Below are 22,986 nucleotides of genomic sequence, written 5' to 3' on the forward strand. Positions count from 1 at the left end.
TGGTAGTGGGATGTTAAGAGAGCACTCTCCCACAGCAGTTTACATTGGACTCTATGGAGCTGTGTAGGCCGTGAATGGAAAATGGGGTCAAAGGTCATGAAGCGGGCGGGGTATCGGCCTATAATTTCACGTGGTGGGACCGTGGACTCTCGGGTCTGACGGTTTCAGTTCTGGTGTCTCTAGCTCGAAAACTGAGCGTGTGACAGCAGTTTGAAAGTTTGACAAAAGTTTATGGACATTTTTCCATTCATTCCTATGGGAGAAAACACGAAACTTCAAATGCTTACTGTGCGAAAACTATGTAACTTTTCCAAAAGCTGTATACAAGCCCGCATCCCACAGGGAAGCTGTACGAAACAAACTTTGAACGGAGTCGATATCTCGAAAACTGTGGGCGGAGTTAACCGGACAAGAATGAACGATCCTCAGAATGAAGGGCAGCAAACGTAACACACTAGATGTTGCGCCGCCTAAACCCCCGTCCCCCGATCCACGTCTTTCCCGCTTAAAGCGAGGTCCTCGATACGGTAAACCCGCGTGGGTCACTAGGCGACGCTTATGGTGAAGGAGTTTACTGCTAAGCTGTCGGTAGTGGGATGTTAAGAGAGCACTCTCCCACAGCAGTTTACATTGGACTCTATGGAGCTCTGTAGGCCGTGAAAGGAAAACGGGGTCAAAGGTCATGAAGCGGGTGGGTTATCGGCCCATAATTTTACGTGGTGGGACCGTGGACCCTCGGGTCTGCCCGTTTGAGTTCTGGTGTCTCTAGCTCGAAAACTGACCGTGTGACAGCAGTTTGAATGTTTGGCAAAAGTTTATGGACATTTTTCCATTCATTCCTATGTGAGAAAAGATGAAACTTCAAATGCTTCCTGTGCGAAAACTATGTAACTTTTCTAAAAGCTGTATACAAGCCCGCATCCCACAGGGAAGCTCTACGAAACAAACTTTGAACGGAGTCGATATCTCGAAAACTGTGGGCGGAGTTAACCGGACAAGAATGAACGATCCTCAGAATGAAGGGCAGCAAACGTAACACTAGAGGTCTGCATTTCCAGGAGGAAACGCGAGATGTTGCGCCGCCTAAACCCCCGTCCCCCGATCCGCATCTTTCCCGCTTAAAGCGAGGTCCTCGATACGGTGAACCCGCGTGGGTCACTAGGCGACGCTTATGGTGAAGGAGTTTACTGCTAAGCTGTCGGTAGTGGGATGTTAAGAGAGCACTCTCCCACAGCAGTTTACATTGGACTCTATGGAGCTCAGTAGGCCGTGAATGGAAAACGGGGTCAAAGGTCATGAAGCGGGTGGGCTATCGGCCTATAGTTTCACGTGGTGGGACCGTGGACCCTCGGGTCTGCCCGTTTGAGTTCTGGTGTCTCTAGCTCGAAAACTGACCGTGTGACAGCAGTTTGAAAGTTTGACAAAAGTTTATGGACATTTTTCCATTCATTCCTATGGGAGTAAAGATGAAAGTTCAAAGGCTTCCTGTGCAAAAACTATGTAACTTTTCCAAAAGCTGTATACAAGCCCGCATCCCACAGGGCAGCTCTACGAAACAAACTTTGAACGGAGTCGATATCTCGAAAACTGTGGGCGGAGTTAACCGGACAAGAACGAACGATCCTCAGAATGAAGGGCAGCAAACGTAACACTAGAGGTCTGCATTTCCAGGAGGAAACGCGAGATGTTGCGCCGCCTAAACCCCCGTCCCCCGATCCGCGTCTTTTCCGCTTAAAGCGAGGTCCTCGATACGGTAAACCCGCGTGGGTCACTAGGCGACGCTTATGGTGAAGGAGTTTACTGCTAAGCTGTCGGTAGTGGGATGTTAAGAGAGCTCTCTCCCACAGCAGTTTACATTGGACTCTATGGAGCTCAGTAGGCCGTGAATGGAAAATGGGGTCAAAGGTCATGAAGCGGGCGGGGTATCGGCCTATAATTTCACGTGGTGGGACCGTGGACTCTCGGGTCTGACGGTTTCAGTTCTGGTGTCTCTAGCTCGAAAACTGAGCGTGTGACAGCAGTTTGAAAGTTTGACAAAAGTTTATGGACATTTTTCCATTCATTCCTATGGGAGAAAACACGAAACTTCAAATGCTTACTGTGCGAAAACTATGTAACTTTTCCAAAAGCTGTATACAAGCCCGCATCCCACAGGGAAGCTGTACGAAACAAACTTTGAACGGAGTCGATATCTCGAAAACTGTGGGCGGAGTTAACCGGACAAGAATGAACGATCCTCAGAATGAAGGGCAGCAAACGTAACACACTAGATGTTGCGCCGCCTAAACCCCCGTCCCCCGATCCACGTCTTTCCCGCTTAAAGCGAGGTCCTCGATACGGTAAACCCGCGTGGGTCACTAGGCGACGCTTATGGTGAAGGAGTTTACTGCTAAGCTGTCGGTAGTGGGATGTTAAGAGAGCACTCTCCCACAGCAGTTTACATTGGACTCTATGGAGCTCTGTAGGCCGTGAAAGGAAAACGGGGTCAAAGGTCATGAAGCGGGTGGGTTATCGGCCCATAATTTTACGTGGTGGGACCGTGGACCCTCGGGTCTGCCCGTTTGAGTTCTGGTGTCTCTAGCTCGAAAACTGACCGTGTGACAGCAGTTTGAATGTTTGGCAAAAGTTTATGGACATTTTTCCATTCATTCCTATGTGAGAAAAGATGAAACTTCAAATGCTTCCTGTGCGAAAACTATGTAACTTTTCTAAAAGCTGTATACAAGCCCGCATCCCACAGGGAAGCTCTACGAAACAAACTTTGAACGGAGTCGATATCTCGAAAACTGTGGGCGGAGTTAACCGGACAAGAATGAACGATCCTCAGAATGAAGGGCAGCAAACGTAACACTAGAGGTCTGCATTTCCAGGAGGAAACGCGAGATGTTGCGCCGCCTAAACCCCCGTCCCCCGATCCGCATCTTTCCCGCTTAAAGCGAGGTCCTCGATACGGTGAACCCGCGTGGGTCACTAGGCGACGCTTATGGTGAAGGAGTTTACTGCTAAGCTGTCGGTAGTGGGATGTTAAGAGAGCACTCTCCCACAGCAGTTTACATTGGACTCTATGGAGCTCAGTAGGCCGTGAATGGAAAACGGGGTCAAAGGTCATGAAGCGGGTGGGCTATCGGCCTATAGTTTCACGTGGTGGGACCGTGGACCCTCGGGTCTGCCCGTTTGAGTTCTGGTGTCTCTAGCTCGAAAACTGACCGTGTGACAGCAGTTTGAAAGTTTGACAAAAGTTTATGGACATTTTTCCATTCATTCCTATGGGAGTAAAGATGAAAGTTCAAAGGCTTCCTGTGCAAAAACTATGTAACTTTTCCAAAAGCTGTATACAAGCCCGCATCCCACAGGGCAGCTCTACGAAACAAACTTTGAACGGAGTCGATATCTCGAAAACTGTGGGCGGAGTTAACCGGACAAGAACGAACGATCCTCAGAATGAAGGGCAGCAAACGTAACACTAGAGGTCTGCATTTCCAGGAGGAAACGCGAGATGTTGCGCCGCCTAAACCCCCGTCCCCCGATCCGCGTCTTTTCCGCTTAAAGCGAGGTCCTCGATACGGTAAACCCGCGTGGGTCACTAGGCGACGCTTATGGTGAAGGAGTTTACTGCTAAGCTGTCGGTAGTGGGATGTTAAGAGAGCTCTCTCCCACAGCAGTTTACATTGGACTCTATGGAGCTCAGTAGGCCGTGAATGGAAAACGGGGTCAAAGGTCATGAAGCGGGTGGGCTATCGGCCTATAGTTTCACGTGGTGGGACCGTGGACCCTCGGGTCTGCCCGTTTGAGTTCTGGTGTCTCTAGCTCGAAAACTGACCGTGTGACAGCAGTTTGAAAGTTTGACAAAAGTTTATGGACATTTTTCCATTCATTCCTATGGGAGTAAAGATGAAAGTTCAAAGGCTTCCTGTGCAAAAACTATGTAACTTTTCCAAAAGCTGTATACAAGCCCACATCCCACAGGGCAGCTCTACGAAACAAACTTTGAACGGAGTCGATATCTCGAAAACTGTGGGCGGAGTTAACCGGACAAGAACGAACGATCCTCAGAATGAAGGGCAGCAAACGTAACACTAGAGGTCTGCATTTCCAGGAGGAAACGCGAGATGTTGCGCCGCCTAAACCCCCGCCCCCCGATCCGCGTCTTTACCGCTTAAAGCGAGGTCCTCGATACGGTAAACCCGCGTGGGTCACTAGGCGACGCTTATGGTGAAGGAGTTTACTGCTAAGCTGTTGGTAGTGGGATGTTAAGAGAGCACTGTCCCACAGCAGTTTACATTGGACTCTATGGAGCTGTGTAGGCCGTGAATGGAAAACGGGGTCAAAGGTCATGAAGCGGGTGGGCTATCGGCCTATAATTTTACGTGGTGGGACCTTGGACCCTCGGGTCTACCCGTTTGAGTTCTGGTGTCTCTAGCTCGAAAACTGAGCGTGTGACAGCAGTTTGAAAGTTTGACAAAAGTTTATGGACATTTTTCCATTCATTCCTATGGGAGTAAATATGAAACTTCAAAGGCTTACTGTGCGAAACCTATGTAACTTTTCCAAAAGCTGTATACAAGCCCGCATCCCACAGGGCAGCTCTACGAGACAAACTTTGAACGGAGTCGATATCTCGAAAACTGTGGGCGGAGTTAACCGGACAAGAATGAACGATCCTCAGAATGAAGGGCAGCAAACGTAACACTAGAGGTCTGCATTTCCAGGAGGAAACGCGAGATGTTGCGCCGCCGAAACCCCCGTCCCCCGATCCGCGTCTTTCCCGCTTAAAGCGAGGTCCTCGATACGGTAAACCCGCGTGGGTCACTAGGCGACGCTTATGGTGAAGGAGTTTACTGCTAAGCTGTCGGTAGTGGGATGTTAAGAGAGCACTCTCCCACAGCAGTTTACATTGGACTCTATGGAGCTCTGTAGGCCGTGAATGGAAAACGGGGTCAAAGGTCATGAAGCGGGTGGGCTATCGGCCCATAATTTCACGTGGGGGGACCGTGGACTCTCGGGTCTGCCCGTTTGAGTTCTGGTGTCTCTAGCTCGAAAACTGAGCGTGTGACAGCAGTTTGAAAGTTTGACAAAAGTTTATGGACATATTTCCATTCATTCCTATGGGAGAAAAGATGAAACTTCAAATGCTTACTGTGCTAAAACTATGCAACTTTTCCAAAAGCTGTATACAAGCCCGCATCCCACAGGGAAGCTCTACGAATGAAACTTTGAACGGAGTCGATATCTCGAAAACTGTGGGCGGAGTTAACCGGACAAGAACGAACGATCCTCAGAATGAAGGGCAGCAAACGTAACACTAGAGGTCTGCATTTCCAGCAGGAAACGCGAGATGTTGCGCCGCCTAAACCCCTGCCCCCCGATCCGCGTCTTTCCCGCTTAAAGCGAGGTCCTCGATACGGTAAACCCGCGTGGGTCACTAGGCGACGCTTATGGTGAAGGAGTTTACTGCTAAGCTGTTGGTAGTGGGATGTTAAGAGAGCACTCTCCCACAGCAGTTTACATTGGACTCTATGGAGCTGTGTAGGCCGTGAATGGAAAACGGGGTCAAAGGTCATGAAGCGGGTGGGCTATCGGCCTATAATTACACGTGGTGGGACCTTGGACCCTCGGGTCTGCCCGTTTGAGTTCTGGTGTCTCTAGCTCGAAAACTGACCGTGTGAGAGCAGTTTGAAAGTTTGACAAAAGTTTATGGACATTTTTCCATTCATTCCTATGGGAGTAAAGATGAAAGTTCAAAGGCTTCCTGTGCAAAAACTATGCAAGTTTTCCAAAAGCTGTATACAAGCCCGCATCCCACAGGGAAGCTCTACGAATGAAACTTTGAATGGAGTCGATATCTCGAAAACTGTGGGCGGAGTTAACCGGACAAGAATGAACGATCCTCAGAATGAAGGGCAGCAAACGTAACACTAGAGGTCTGCATTTCCAGGAGGAAACGCGAGATGTTGCGCCGCCTAAATCCCTGCCCCCCGATCCGCGTCTTTCCCGCTTAAAGCGAGGTCCTCGATACGGTAAACCCGCGTGGGTCACTAGGCGACGCTTATGGTGAAGGAGTTTACTGCTAAGCTGTCGGTAGTGGGATGTTAAGAGAGCACTCTCCCACAGCAGTTTACATTGGACTCTATGGAGCTCTGTAGGCCGTGAAAGGAAAACGGGGTCAAAGGTCATGAAGCGGGTGGGCTATCGGCCCATAGTTTCACGTGCTGGGACCGTGGACCCTCGGGTCTGCCCGTTTGAGTTCTGGTGTCTCTAGCTCGAAAACTGACCGTGTGACAGCAGTTTTAAAGTTTGACAAAAGTTTATGGACATTTTTCCATTCATTCCTATGGGAGTAAAGATGAAACTTCAAATGCTTACTGTGCGAAAACTATGCAACTTTTCCAAAAGCTGTATACAAGCCCGCATCCCACAGGGCGGCTCTACGAAACAAACTTTGAACGGAGTCGATATCTCGAAAACTGTGGGCGGAGTTAACCGGACAAGAATGAACGATCCTCAGAATGAAGGGCAGCAAACGTAACACTAGAGGTCTGCATTTCCAGGAGGAAACGCGAGATGTTGCGCCGCCTAAACCCCTGTCCCCCGATCCGCGTCTTTACCGCTTAAAGCGAGGTCCTCGGTACGGTAAACCCGCGTGGGTCACTAGGCGACGCTTATGGTGAAGGAGTTTACTGCTAAGCTGTCGGTAGTGGGATGTTAAGAGAGCACTCTCCCACAGCAGTTTACATTGGACTCTATGGAGCTCTGTAGGCCGTGAATGGAAAACGGGGTCAAAGGTCATGAAGCGGGCGGGGTATCGGCCTATAATTTCACGTGGTGGGACCTTGGACTCTCGGGTCTGCCCGTTTGAATTCTGGTGTCTCTAGCTCGAAAACTGAGCGTGTGACAGCAGTTTGAAAGTTTGACAAAAGTTTATGGACATATTTCCATTCATTCCTATGGGACAAAAGATGAAACTTCAAATGCTTACTGTGCTAAAACTATGTAACTTTTCCAAAAGCTGTATACAAGCCCGCATCCCACAGGGAAGCTCTACGAATGAAACTTTGAACGGAGTCGATATCTCGAAAACTGTGGGCGGAGTTAACCGGAAAAGACTGAACGATCCTCAGAATGAAGGGCAGCAAACGTAACACTAGAGGTCTGCATTTCCAGGAGGAAACGCGAGATGTTGCGCCGCCTAAACCCCTGCCCCCCGATCCGCGTCTTTCCTGCTTAAAGCGAGGTCCTCGATACGGTAAACCCACGTGGGTCACTAGGCGACGCCTATGGTGAAGGAGTTTACTGCTAAGCTGTTGGTAGTGGGATGTTAAGAGAGCACTCTCCCACAGCAGTTTACATTGGACTCTATGGAGCTCTGTAGGCCGTGAAAGGAAAACGGGGTCAAAGGTCATGAAGCGGGTGGGCTATCGGCCTATAATTTCACGTGGCGGGACCGTGGACCCTTGGGTCTGCCCGTTTGAGTTCTGGTGTCTCTAGCTCGAAAACTGACCGTGTGACAGCAGTTTGAAAGTTTGACAAAAGTTTATGGACATTTCTTCATTCATTCCTATGGGAGAAAACACGAAACTTCAAATGCTTACTGTGCAAAAACTATGTAACTTCTCCAAAAGCTGTATACAAGCCCGCATCCCACAGGGAAGCCCTACGAATGAAACTTTGAACGGAGTCGATATCTCGAAAACTGTGGGCGGAGTTAACCGGACAAGAATGAACGATCCTCAGAATGAAGGGCAGCAAACGTAACACTAGAGGTCTGCATTTCCAGGAGGAAACGCGAGATGTTGCGCCGCCTAAACCCCTGCCCCCCGATCCGCGTCTTTCCCGCTTAAAGCGAGGTCCTCGATACGGTAAACCCGCGTGGGTCACTAGGCGACGCTTATGGTGAAGGAGTTTACTGCTAAGCTGTCGGTAGTGGGATGTTAAGAGAGCACTGTCCCACAGCAGTTTACATTGGACTCTATGGAGCTGTGTAGGCCGTGAATGGAAAACGGGGTCAAAGGTCATGAAGCGGGTGGGCTATCGGCCTATAATTTTACGTGGTGGGACCTTGGACCCTCGGGTCTGCCCGTTTTAGTTCTGGTGTCTCTAGCTCGAAAACTGAGCGTGTGACAGCAGTTTGAAAGTTTGACAAAAGTTTATGGACATTTTTCCATTCATTCCTATGGGAGTAAAGATGAAAGTTCAAAGGCTTCCTGTGCAAAAACTATGCAACTTTTCCAAAAGCTGTATACAAGCCCGCATCCCACAGGGCAGCTCTACGAAACAAACTTTGAACGGAGTCGATATCTCGAAAACTGTGGGCGGAGTTAACCGGACAAAAATGAACGATCCTCAGAATGAAGGGCAGCAAACGTAACACTAGAGATCTGCATTTCCAGGAGGAAACACGAGATGTTGCGCCGCCTAAACCCCCGTCCCCCGATCCGCGTCTTTCCCGCTTAAAGCGAGGTCCTCGATACGGTAAACCCGCGTGGGTCACTAGGCGACGCTTATGGTGAAGGAGTTTACTGCTAAGCTGTCGGTAGTGGGATGTTAAGAGAGCACTCTCCCACAGCAGTTTACATTGGACTCTATGGAGCTCTGTAGGCCGTGAAAGGAAAACGGGGTCAAAGGTCATGAAGCGGGTGGGTTATCGGCCCATAATTTTACGTGGTGGGACCGTGGACCCTCGGGTCTGCCCGTTTGAGTTCTGGTGTCTCTAGCTCGAAAACTGACCGTGTGACAGCAGTTTGAATGTTTGACAAAAGTTTATGGACATTTTTCCATTCATTCCTATGTGAGAAAAGATGAAACTTCAAATGCTTCCTGTATGAAAACTATGTAACTTTTCTAAAAGCTGTATACAAGCCCGCATCCCACAGGGAAGCTCTACGAAACAAACTTTGAACGGAGTCGATATCTCGAAAACTGTGGGCGGAGTTAACCGGACAAGAATGAACGATCCTCAGAATGAAGGGCAGCAAACGTAACACTAGAGGTCTGCATTTCCAGGAGGAAACGCGAGATGTTGCGCCGCCTAAACCCCCGTCCCCCGATCCGCGTCTTTCCCGCTTAAAGCGAGGTCCTCGATACGGTAAACCCGCGTGGGTCACTAGGCGACGCTTATGGTGAAGGAGTTTACTGCTAAGCTGTCGGTAGTGGGATGTTAAGAGAGCACTCTCCCACAGCAGTTTACATTGGACTCTATGGAGCTGTGTAGGCCGTGAATGGAAAAGGATACATTTTGAATTCCACCTTTAAAAACAATTCCACCTTAAGAAACCCAGAATTGTATTGAAATGTCCACATCACAGGCCAAAAGAGTCTTAAAAGCAAAAAAAGATGGCCAATACATTTTAAATACCACCTTAATAAAAATTCCACCTTAAGAAACCCACAGTTGTATTGACACGTCCACCTTTAAAAATGACCACTTTAAATAAAGCTTAAAATGTCGAAAAGACAGGCAGTATATTGTGAATGAGGTATTCTTAAAAAATTCCACCTTAAGAAACCCTGGATAATTAAGATGTCCCCCTTAAAAATGACCTTTAAAGTGTTACAGACTGCCTGTGTATTTCTGTGGCCCTCACAGCTCTTCCCATCAGTCTCTGCCTCTGCCCCTCCCCCTCCCCCCTCTGTCTCTCTCACACGCACGCTCACAGAATACAACTGACAGACTCATGATTCAATGAATTTCGACCGGTGGCGCACCTTCCAAAAAACCTCAAATATCTCAAAAACTTTTCAAGGTCCAAAAATGAACGAAGCATACCGTAGCGACAAGGAGAGTCTGGTGCTCGAGATGGTGTAAAAATTTTTGCACTTTGAGCGAGATTTGATGGTGTAATTACGAGTTAAAAACAGGCAAAGTTTTGAAAATCTGCGTGCCGAGCCGCTCTTAAAATACATTGAGCTCTATGGGAGGAAAACCCTCCCAAGTGTGGAACAAAAATTCATAACTCAAGAACGGTATTCTCAAACGGTCTGAAACTTACAAGTGTGAGAAAGGGGAAATTTCTCTACCATTTAAAGTTTAAATGAAGTCTGTAGGTGAAAGTATAAGGAAGTTATGGTGAAATGTTCGGCAGAAAATTGAAAAAGAAAAAAAATAATTTCAATGGGTTCCTATGGGAGCGTACCCACCCTCCGAACAAATGCTTATAGCTCGGAAAGTTTTCCTCACATCACTTAACCGTATATACCGTTGCGACAAGGAGAGTCTGGGGATCGATATGGTATAAAAAATTTGCAGATTAAGTGAGAATTGAGCATGTTATGACGAGTTAAAAACAGGAGAAAATTTTAGAAACCGCACTCTGAGCTGCTCCAAAAATACATTGAACCCTATGGGAGCCGAAACCCTCCCTAGTGCCGAACAAAAATTCATAACTCAAAAACCGTATTTTCAATAATGTTCAAATTTAGAGGTCTTAGAAAGGACAAGTTTCACTACCATTTAAAATTTAAATGAAGTTTCTAGGTGAAAGTATGAGGAAGTTATGGCAATTTGTTCGGCTGAAAAGTGAAAAACCCGTTTTCTGAGAAGGAATCTACAGTGTATGATGTCACCCACTCTAAGAGCCTCCCATTGAAATGAATGGAGGGATTTTGAAGGAGTGATAGAAAGGGAAGGATGAGTGCAAAAATTCCGAAAACGGAAGTGATGGGAGCCGGTACGCCCGGGTCCGACCGTCTGAAATCCCGTGTCCGTAGCTTGAAAAATGACCGAGTTAGAGCACTTTGAAAATTAATTCCATAGAAATGACTGGGGAAAAACGGAGCGATAAACGAGTGTAGCGGACGAACGAGTGCGGGTATCGGAAAGCTGTATACAAGCCCACATCGTCGCTAAAGGACGCACGATTTCCAGGTGGAACGGAGTCGATAGCTCGAAAGCTGCGGGACTAGTTAGGCGGACAAGGAAACGCGGAATAATAAGAATAAAAATAATAATAATATGACTTAAGAAGAACAATATATTGCGCCGCTGCTTAAAGCAGCAGGCGCAACATAACTAGAGGTCTGCATTTCCAGGAGGAAACGCGAGATGTTGCGCCGCCTAAACCCCCTTCCCCCGATCCGCGTCTTTACCGCTTAAAGCGAGGTCCTCGGTACGGTAAACCCGCGTGGGTCACTAGGCGACGCTTATGGTGAAGGAGTTTACTGCTAAGCTGTTGGTAGTGGGATGTTAAGAGAGCACTCTCCCACAGCAGTTTACATTGGACTCTATGGAGCTGTGTAGGCCGTGAATGGAAAATGGGGTCAAAGGTCATGAAGCGGGCGGGGTATCGGCCTATAATTTCACGTGGTGGGACCGTGGACTCTCGGGTCTGACGGTTTCAGTTCTGGTGTCTCTAGCTCGAAAACTGAGCGTGTGACAGCAGTTTGAAAGTTTGACAAAAGTTTATGGACATTTTTCCATTCATTCCTATGGGAGAAAACACGAAACTTCAAATGCTTACTGTGCGAAAACTATGTAACTTTTCCAAAAGCTGTATACAAGCCCGCATCCCACAGGGAAGCTGTACGAAACAAACTTTGAACGGAGTCGATATCTCGAAAACTGTGGGCGGAGTTAACCGGACAAGAATGAACGATCCTCAGAATGAAGGGCAGCAAACGTAACACACTAGATGTTGCGCCGCCTAAACCCCCGTCCCCCGATCCGCGTCTTTCCCGCTTAAAGCGAGGTCCTCGATACGGTAAACCCGCGTGGGTCACTAGGCGACGCTTATGGTGAAGGAGTTTACTGCTAAGCTGTCGGTAGTGGGATGTTAAGAGAGCACTCTCCCACAGCAGTTTACATTGGACTCTATGGAGCTCTGTAGGCCGTGAAAGGAAAACGGGGTCAAAGGTCATGAAGCGGGTGGGTTATCGGCCCATAATTTTACGTGGTGGGACCGTGGACCCTCGGGTCTGCCCGTTTGAGTTCTGGTGTCTCTAGCTCGAAAACTGACCGTGTGACAGCAGTTTGAATGTTTGACAAAAGTTTATGGACATTTTTCCATTCATTCCTATGTGAGAAAAGATGAAACTTCAAATGCTTCCTGTGCGAAAACTATGTAACTTTTCTAAAAGCTGTATACAAGCCCGCATCCCACAGGGAAGCTCTACGAAACAAACTTTGAACGGAGTCGATATCTCGAAAACTGTGGGCGGAGTTAACCGGACAAGAATGAACGATCCTCAGAATGAAGGGCAGCAAACGTAACACTAGAGGTCTGCATTTCCAGGAGGAAACGCGAGATGTTGCGCCGCCGAAACCCCCGTCCCCCGATCCGCGTCTTTCCCGCTTAAAGCGAGGTCCTCGATACGGTAAACCCGCGTGGGTCACTAGGCGACGCTTATGGTGAAGGAGTTTACTGCTAAGCTGTCGGTAGTGGGATGTTAAGAGAGCACTCTCCCACAGCAGTTTACATTGGACTCTATGGAGCTCTGTAGGCCGTGAATGGAAAACGGGGTCAAAGGTCATGAAGCGGGCGGGGTATCGGCCTATAATTTCACGTGGTGGGACCGTGGACTCTCGGGTCTGCCCGTTTGAGTTCTGGTGTCTCTAGCTCGAAAACTGACCGTGTGACAGCAGTTTGAAAGTTTGACAAAAGTTTATGGACATTTTTCCATTCATTCCTATGGGAGTTAAGATGAAACTTCAAATGCTTACTGTGCGAAAACTATGTAACTTTTCCAAAAGCTGTATACAAGCCGCATCCCACAGGGAAGCTCTACGAAACAAACTTTGAACGGAGTCGATATCTCGAAAACTGTGGGCGGAGTTAACCGGACAAGAATGAACGATCCTCAGAATGAAGGGCAGCAAACGTAACACTAGAGGTCTGCATTTCCAGGAGGAAACGCGAGATGTTGCGCCGCCTAAACCCCGCCCCCCGATCCGCGTCTTTCTCGCTTAAAGCGAGGTCCTCGATACGGTAAACCCGCGTGGGTCACTAGGCGACGCCTATGGTGAAGGAGTTTACTGCTAAGCTGTCGGTAGTGGGATGTTAAGAGAGCACTCTCCCACAGCAGTTTACATTGGACTCTATGGCGCTCTGTAGGCCGTGAATGGAAAACGGGGTCAAAGGTCATGAAGCGGGTGGGCTATCGGCCCATAATTTCACGTGGCGGGACCGTGGACTCTCGGGTCTGCCCGTTTGAATTCTGGTGTCTGTAGCTCGAAAGCTGAGCGTGTGAAAGCAGTTTGAAAGTTTGACAAAAGTTTATGGACATTTTTCCATTCATTCCTATAGGAGAAAAGATGAAACTTCAAAGGCTTACTGTGCAAAAACTATGCAACTTTTCCAAAAGCTGTATACAAGCCCGCATCCCACAGGGCAGCTCTACGAAACAAACTTTGAACGGAGTCGATATCTCGAAAACTGTGGGCGGAGTTAACCGGACAAGGAATGAACGATCCTCAGAATGAAGGGCAGCAAACGTAACACTAGAGGTCTGCATTTCCAGGAGGAAACGTGAGATGTTGCGCCGCCTAAACCCCTGCCCCCCGATCCGCGTCTTTCCCGCTTAAAGCGAGGTCCTCGGTACGGTAAACCCGCGTGGGTCACTAGGCGACGCTTATGGTGAAGGAGTTTACTGCTAAGCTGTCGGTAGTGGGATGTTAAGAGAGCACTCTCCCACAGCAGTTTACATTGGACTCTATGGAGCTGTGTAGGCCGTGAATGGAAAACGGGGTCAAAGGTCATGAAGCGGGTGGGCTATCGGCCCATAGTTTCACGTGCTGGGACCGTGGACCCTCGGGTCTGCCCGTTTGAGTTCTGGTGTCTCTAGCTCGAAAACTGAGCGTTTGACAGCAGTTTGAATGTTTGACAAAAGTTTATGGACATTTTTCCATTCATTCCTATGGGAGAAAACACGAAACTTCAAATGCTTACTGTGCAAAAACTATGTAACTTTTCCAAAACCTGTATACAAGCCCGCATCCCACAGGGAAGCCCTACGAATGAAACTTTGAACGGAGTCGATATCTCGAAAACTGTGGGCGGAGTTAACCGGACAAGAATGAACGATCCTCAGAATGAAGGGCAGCAAACGTAACACTAGAGGTCTGCATTTCCAGGAGGAAACGCGAGATGTTGCGCCGCCTAAACCCCCGCCCCCCGATCCGCGTCTTTCCCGCTTAAAGCGAGGTGCTCGATACGGTAAACCCGCGTGGGTCACTAGGCGACGCTTATGGTGACGGAGTTTACTGCTAAGCTGTCGGTAGTGGGATGTTAAGAGAGCACTCTCCCACAGCAGTTTACATTGGACTCTATGGAGCTGTGTAGGCCGTGAATGGAGAACGGGGTCAAAGGTCATGAAGCGGGTGGGCTATCGGCCCATAATTTCACGTGGTGGGACCGTGGACTCTCGGGTCTGCCCGTTTGAATTCTGGTGTCTCTAGCTCGAAAACTGACCGTGTGACAGCAGTTTTAAAGTTTGACAAAAGTTTATGGACATTTTTCCATTCATTCCTATGGGAGAAAAGATGAAACTTCAAATGCTTACTGTGCGAAAACTATGTAACTTTTCCAAAAGCTGTATACAAGCCCGCATCCCACAGGGCAGCTCTACGAGACAAACTTTGATTGGAGTCTATATCTCGAAAACTGTGGGCGGAGTTAACCGGACAAGAATGAACGATCCTCAGAATGAAGGGCAGCAAACGTAACACTAGAGGTCTGCATTTCCAGGAGGAAACGCGAGATGTTGCGCCGCCTAAACCCCTGCCCCCCGATCCGCGTCTTTCCCGCTTAAAGCGAGGTCCTCGATACGGTAAACCCGCGTGGGTCACTAGGCGACGCTTATGGTGAAGGAGTTTACTGCTAAGCTGTCGGTAGTGGGATGTTAAGAGAGCACTCTCCCACAGCAGTTTACATTGGACTCTATGGAGCTCTGTAGGCCATGAAAGGAAAACGGGGTCAAAGGTCATGAAGCGGGTGGGCTATCAGCCTATAGTTTCACGTGGTGGGACCGTGGACCCTTGGGTCTGCCCGTTTGAGTTCTGGTGTCTCTAGCTCGAAAACTGACCGTGTGACAGCAGTTTGAAAGTTTGACAAAAGTTTATGGACATTTTTCCATTCATTCCTATGGGACAAAAGATGAAACTTCAAATGGTTACTGTGCGAAAACTATGTAACTTTTCCAAAAGCTGTATACAAGCCCGCATCCCACAGGGAAGCTCTACGAAACAAACTTTGAACGGAGTCGATATCTCGAAAACTGTGGGCGGAGTTAACCGGACAAGAATGAACGATCCTCAGAATGAAGGGCAGCAAACGTAACACTAGAGGTCTGCATTTCCAGGAGGAAACGCGAGATGTTGCGCCGCCTAAACCCCCGTCCCCCGATCCGCGTCTTTTCCGCTTAAAGCGAGGTCCTCGGTACGGAAACCCTCGTGGGTCACTAGGCCACGCTATGGTGAAGGAGTTGACTGCTAAGCTGTTGGTAGTGGGATGTTAAGAGAGCAGTCTCCCACAGCAGTTTACATTGGACTCTATGGAGCTCAGTAGGCTGTGAATGGAAAACGGGGTCAAAGGTCATGAAGCGGGCGGGGTATCGGCCTATAATTTCACGTGGCGGGACCGTGGACTCTCGGGTCTGCCCGTTTGAATTCTGGTGTCTGTAGCTCGAAAACTGAGCGTGTGACAGCAGTTTGAAAGTTTGACAAAAGTTTATGGACATTTTTCCATTCATTCTTATGAGAGTAAAGATGAAACTTCAAATGCTTACTGTGCAAAAACTATGTAACTTTTCCAAAAGCTGTATACAAGCCCGCATCCCACAGGGAAGCTCTACGAAACAAACTTTGAACGGAGTCGATATCTCGAAAACTGTGGGCGGAGTTAACCGGACAAGAACGAACGATCCTCAGAATTAAGGGCAGCAAACGTAACACTAGAGGTCTGCATTTCCAGGAGGAAACGCGAGATGTTGCGCCGCCTAAACCCCTGCCCCCCGATCCGCGTCTTTCCCGCTTAAAGCGAGGTCCTCGATACGGTAAACCCGCGTGGGTCACTAGGCGACGCTTATGGTGAAGGAGTTTACTGCTAAGCTGTCGGTAGTGGGATGTTAAGAGAGCACTCTCCCACAGCAGTTTACATTGGACTCTATGGAGCTCTGTAGGCCGTGAATGGAAAACGGGGTCAAAGGTCATGAAGCGGGCGGGGTATCGGCCTATAATTTCACGTGGTGGGACCTTGGACTCTCGGGTCTGCCCGTTTGAATTCTGGTGTCTCTAGCTCGAAAACTGAGCGTGTGACAGCAGTTTGAAAGTTTGACAAAAGTTTATGGACATATTTCCATTCATTCCTATGGGACAAAAGATGAAACTTCAAATGCTTACTGTGCTAAAACTATGCAACTTTTCCAAAAGCTGTATACAAGCCCGCATCTCACAGGGAAGCTCTACGAATGAAACTTTGAACGGAGTCGATATCTCGAAAACTGTGGGCGGAGTTAACCGGACAAGAACGAACGATCCTCAGAATGAAGGGCAGCAAACGTAACACTAGAGGTCTGCATTTCCAGGAGGAAACGCGAGATGTTGCGCAGCCTAAACCCCTGCCCCCCGATCCGCGTCTTTCCCGCTTAAAGCGAGGTCCTCGATACGGTAAACCCGCGTGGGTCACTAGGCGACGCTTATGGTGAAGGAATTTACTGCTAAGCTGTCGGTAGTGGGATGTTAAGAGAGCACTCTCCCACAGCAGTTTACATTGGACTCTATGGAGCTCTGTAGGCCGTGAATGGAAAACGGGGTCAAAGGTCATGAAGCGGGCGGGGTATCGGCCTATAATTTCACGTGGTGGGACCTTGGACTCTCGGGTCTGCCCGTTTGAATTCTGGTGTCTCTAGCTCGAAAACTGAGCGTGTGACAGCAGTTTGAAAGTTTGACAAAAGTTTATGGACATATTTCCATTCATTCCTATGGGACAAAAGATGAAACTTCAAATGCTTACTGTGCTAAAACTATGCAACTTTTCCAAAAGCTGTATACAAGCCCGCATCCCACAGGGAAGCTCTACGAATGAAACTTTGAACGGAGTCGATATCTCGAAAACTGTGGGCGGAGTTAACCGGACAAGAACGAACGATCCTCAGAATGAAGGGCAGCAAACGTAACACTAGAGGTCTGCATTTCCAGGAGGAAACGCGAGATGTTGCACCGCCTAAACCCCCGCCCCCCGATCCGCGTCTTTCCCGCTTAAAGCGAGGTCCTCGATACGGTAAACCCGCGTGGGTCACTAGGCAACGCTTATGGTGAAGGAGTTTACTGCTAAGCTGTTGGTAGTGGGATGTTAAGAGAGCACTCTCCCACAGCAGTTTACATTGGACTCTATGGAGCTGTGTAGGCCGTGAATGGAAAACGGGGTCAAAGGTCATGAAGCGGGTGGGCTATCGGCCTATAATTTTACGTGGTGGGACCTTGGACCCTCGGGTCTGCCCGTTTGAGGTCTGGTGTCTCTAGCTCGAAAACTGAGCGTGTGACAGCAGTTTGAAAGTTTGACAAAAGTTTATGGACATTTTTCCATTCATTCCTATGGGAGTAAAGATGAAAGTTCAAAGGCTTCCTGTGCAAAAACTATGCAACTTTTCCAAAAGCTGTATACAAGCCCGCATCCCACAGGGAAGCTCTACGAAACAAACTTTGAACGGAGTCGATATCTCGAAAACTGTGGGCGGAGTTAACCGGACAAAATGAACGATCCTCAGAATGAAGGGCAGCAAACGTAACACTAGAGGTCTGCATTTCCAGGAGGAAACGCGAGATGTTGCGCCGCCGAAACCCCCGTCCCCCGATCCGCGTCTTAAAATGTTGAAAAGACAGCCAGTATATTGTGAATGAGGTCTTTTTTAAAAATTCCACCTTAAGAAACCCTGGATAATTAAGACGTCCCCCTTAAAAATGACCTTTAAAGTGTTACAGACTGCCTGTGTATTTCTGTGGCCCTCACAGCTCTCCCCGTCAGTGTCTGCCTCTGCCCCTCCCCCTCCCCCCTCTGTGTCTCTCTCACACGCACGCTCACAGAATACAACTGACAAACTCACGATTCAATGAATTTCGACCGGGGAGCACCCTCCAAAAAATCACCCGTAGCTCGAAAACTTTTCCCAACCAAAATTGAACGAAGCATACCGTAGCGACAAGGAGAGTCTGGTGCTCGAGATGGTGTAAAAATTTTTGCACTTTGAGCGAGATTTGATGGTGTAATTACGAGTTAAAAACAGGCAAAGTTTTGAAAATTTGCGTGCAGACCCGCTCTTAAAATACATTGAGCTCTATGGGAGGAAAACCCTCCCATGTGTCAAACAAAAATTCATAACTCAAGAACGGTATTCTCAAACGGTCTGAAACTTACAAGTGTGAGAAAGGGGAAATTTCTCTACCATTTAAAGTTTAAATGAAGTCTGTAGGTGAAAGTATAAGGAAGTTATGGTGAAATGTTCGGCAGAAAATTGAAAAAGAAAAAAAAAAATTTCAATGGGTTCCTATGGGAGCGTACCCACCCTCCGAACAAATGCTTATAGCTCGGAAAGTTTTCCCCACATCACTTAACCGTATATACCGTTGCGACAAGGAGAGTCTGGGGATCGATATGGTATAAAAAATTTGCAGATTAAGTGAGAATTGAGCATGTTATGACGAGTTAAAAACAGGAGAAAATTTTAGAAACCGCACTCTGAGCTGCTCCAAAAATACATTGAACCCTATGGGAGCCGAAACCCTCCCTAGTGCCGAACAAAAATTCATAACTCAAAAACCGTATTTTCAATAATGTTCAAATTTAGAGGTCTTAGAAAGGACAAGTTTCTCTACCATTTAAAATTTAAATGAAGTTTCTAGGTGAAAGTATGAGGAAGTTATGGTGATTTGTTTGGCTGAAAAGTGAAAAACCCGTTTTCTGAGAAGGAATCTACAGTGTATGACGTCACCCACTGTAAGAGCCTCCCATTGAAATGAATGGAGGGATTTTGAAGGAGGAATAGAAAGGGAAGGATGAGTGCAAAAAATCTGAAAACGGAAGTGATGGGAGCCGGTACGCCCGGGTCCGACCGTCTGAAATCCCGTGTCCGTAGCTTGAAAAATGACCGAGTTAGAGCACTTTGAAAATTAATTCCATAGAAATGACTGGGGAAAAACGGAGCGATAAACGAGTGTAGCGGACGAACGAGTGCGGGTATCGGAAAGCTGTATACAAGCCCACATCGTCGCTATAGGACGCACGATTTCCAGGTGGAACGGAATCGATAGCTCGAAAGCTGCGGGACTAGTTAAGCGGACAAGGAAACGCGGAATAATAAAAATAATAATAAAAATAATAATAATAATATGACTTACGGATAACAATATATTGCGCCGCTGCTTAAAGCAGCAGGCGCAACATAACTAGAGGTCTGCATTTCCAGGAGGAAACGCGAGATGTTGCGCCGCCTAAACCCCCGTCCCCCGATCCGCGTCTTTCCCGCTTAAAGCGAGGTTCTCGATACGGTAAACCCGCGTGGGTCACTAGGCGACGCTATGGTGAAGGAGTTTACTGCTAAGCTGTCGGTAGTGGGATGTTAAGAGAGCACTCTCCCACAGCAGTTTACATTGGACTCTATGGAGCTGTGTAGGCCGTGAATGGAAAACGGGGTCAAAGGTCATGAAGCGGGTGGGCTATCGGCCCATAATTTTACGTGGTGGGACCGTGGACCCTCGGGTCTGCCCGTTTGAGTTCTGGTGTCTCTAGCTCGAAAACTGACCGTGTGACAGCAGTTTGAAAGTTTGACAAAAGTTTATGGACATTTTTCCATTCATTCCTATGGGACAAAAGATGAAACTTCAAATGGTTACTGTGCGAAAAGTATGCAACTTATCCAAAAGCTGTATACAAGCCCGCATCCCACAGGGAAGCTCTACGAATGAAACTTTGAACGGAGTCGATATCTCGAAAACTGTGGGCGGAGTTAACCGGACAAGAATGAACGATCCTCAGAATGAAGGGCAGCAAACGTAACACTAGAGGTCTGCATTTCCAGGAGGAAACGCGAGATGTTGCGCCGCCTAAACCCCCGCCCCCCGATCCGCGTCTTTACCGCTTAAAGCGAGGTCCTCGATACGGTAAACCCGCGTGGGTCACTAGGCGACGCTTATGGTGAAGGAGTTTACTGCTAAGCTGTTGGTAGTGGGATGTTAAGAGAGCACTCTCCCACAGCAGTTTACATTGGACTCTATGGAGCTGTGTAGGCCGTGAATGGAAAACGGGGTCAAAGGTCATGAAGCGGGTGGGCTATCGGCCTATAATTACACGTGGTGGGACCTTGGACCCTCGGGTCTGCCCGTTTGAGTTCTGGTGTCTCTAGCTCGAAAACTGACCGTGTGAGAGCAGTTTGAAAGTTTGACAAAAGTTTATGGACATTTTTCCATTCATTCCTATGGGAGTAAAGATGAAAGTTCAAAGGCTTCCTGTGCAAAAACTATGCAAGTTTTCCAAAAGCTGTATACAAGCCCGCATCCCACAGGGAAGCTCTACGAATGAAACTTTGAATGGAGTCGATATCTCGAAAACTGTGGGCGGAGTTAACCGGACAAGAATGAACGATCCTCAGAATGAAGGGCAGCAAACGTAACACTAGAGGTCTGCATTTCCAGGAGGAAACGCGAGATGTTGCGCCGCCTAAACCCCCGTCCCCCGATCCGCGTCTTTCCCGCTTAAAGCGAGGTTCTCGATACGGTAAACCCGCGTGGGTCACTAGGCGACGCTATGGTGAAGGAGTTTACTGCTAAGCTGTCGGTAGTGGGATGTTAAGAGAGCACTCTCCCACAGCAGTTTACATTGGACTCTATGGAGCTGTGTAGGCCGTGAATGGAAAACGGGGTCAAAGGTCATGAAGCGGGTGGGCTATCGGCCCATAATTTTACGTGGTGGGACCGTGGACCCTCGGGTCTGCCCGTTTGAGTTCTGGTGTCTCTAGCTCGAAAACTGACCGTGTGACAGCAGTTTGAAAGTTTGACAAAAGTTTATGGACATTTTTCCATTCATTCCTATGGGACAAAAGATGAAACTTCAAATGGTTACTGTGCGAAAAGTATGCAACTTATCCAAAAGCTGTATACAAGCCCGCATCCCACAGGGAAGCTCTACGAATGAAACTTTGAACGGAGTCGATATCTCGAAAACTGTGGGCGGAGTTAACCGGACAAGAATGAACGATCCTCAGAATGAAGGGCAGCAAACGTAACACTAGAGGTCTGCATTTCCAGGAGGAAACGCGAGATGTTGCGCCGCCTAAACCCCCGCCCCCCGATCCGCGTCTTTACCGCTTAAAGCGAGGTCCTCGATACGGTAAACCCGCGTGGGTCACTAGGCGACGCTTATGGTGAAGGAGTTTACTGCTAAGCTGTTGGTAGTGGGATGTTAAGAGAGCACTGTCCCACAGCAGTTTACATTGGACTCTATGGAGCTGTGTAGGCCGTGAATGGAAAACGGGGTCAAAGGTCATGAAGCGGGTGGGCTATCGGCCTATAATTTTACGTGGTGGGACCTTGGACCCTCGGGTCTACCCGTTTGAGTTCTGGTGTCTCTAGCTCGAAAACTGAGCGTGTGACAGCAGTTTGAAAGTTTGACAAAAGTTTATGGACATATTTCCATTCATTCCTATGGGAGAAAAGATGAAACTTCAAATGCTTACTGTGCTAAAACTATGCAACTTTTCCAAAAGCTGTATACAAGCCCGCATCCCACAGGGAAGCTCTACGAATGAAACTTTGAACGGAGTCGATATCTCGAAAACTGTGGGCGGAGTTAACCGGACAAGAACGAACGATCCTCAGAATGAAGGGCAGCAAACGTAACACTAGAGGTCTGCATTTCCAGCAGGAAACGCGAGATGTTGCGCCGCCTAAACCCCTGCCCCCCGATCCGCGTCTTTCCCGCTTAAAGCGAGGTCCTCGATACGGTAAACCCGCGTGGGTCACTAGGCGACGCTTATGGTGAAGGAGTTTACTGCTAAGCTGTTGGTAGTGGGATGTTAAGAGAGCACTCTCCCACAGCAGTTTACATTGGACTCTATGGAGCTGTGTAGGCCGTGAATGGAAAACGGGGTCAAAGGTCATGAAGCGGGTGGGCTATCGGCCTATAATTACACGTGGTGGGACCTTGGACCCTCGGGTCTGCCCGTCTGAGTTCTGGTGTCTCTAGCTCGAAAACTGACCGTGTGAGAGCAGTTTGAAAGTTTGACAAAAGTTTATGGACATTTTTCCATTCATTCCTATGGGAGTAAAGATGAAAGTTCAAAGGCTTCCTGTGCAAAAACTATGCAAGTTTTCCAAAAGCTGTATACAAGCCCGCATCCCACAGGGAAGCTCTACGAATGAAACTTTGAATGGAGTCGATATCTCGAAAACTGTGGGCGGAGTTAACCGGACAAGAATGAACGATCCTCAGAATGAAGGGCAGCAAACGTAACACTAGAGGTCTGCATTTCCAGGAGGAAACGCGAGATGTTGCGCCGCCTAAATCCCTGCCCCCCGATCCGCGTCTTTCCCGCTTAAAGCGAGGTCCTCGATACGGTAAACCCGCGTGGGTCACTAGGCGACGCTTATGGTGAAGGAGTTTACTGCTAAGCTGTCGGTAGTGGGATGTTAAGAGAGCACTCTCCCACAGCAGTTTACATTGGACTCTATGGAGCTCTGTAGGCCGTGAAAGGAAAACGGGGTCAAAGGTCATGAAGCGGGTGGGCTATCGGCCCATAGTTTCACGTGCTGGGACCGTGGACCCTCGGGTCTGCCCGTTTGAGTTCTGGTGTCTCTAGCTCGAAAACTGACCGTGTGACAGCAGTTTTAAAGTTTGACAAAAGTTTATGGACATTTTTCCATTCATTCCTATGGGAGTTAAGATGAAACTTCAAATGCTTACTGTGCGAAAACTATGTAACTTTTCCAAAAGCTGTATACAAGCCGCATCCCACAGGGAAGCTCTACGAAACAAACTTTGAACGGAGTCGATATCTCGAAAACTGTGG

This window comes from Hoplias malabaricus, chromosome 1, assembly GCF_029633855.1.
Source record: "Hoplias malabaricus isolate fHopMal1 chromosome 1, fHopMal1.hap1, whole genome shotgun sequence".
NCBI classification, from domain to species: Eukaryota; Metazoa; Chordata; class Actinopteri; order Characiformes; family Erythrinidae; genus Hoplias; species Hoplias malabaricus.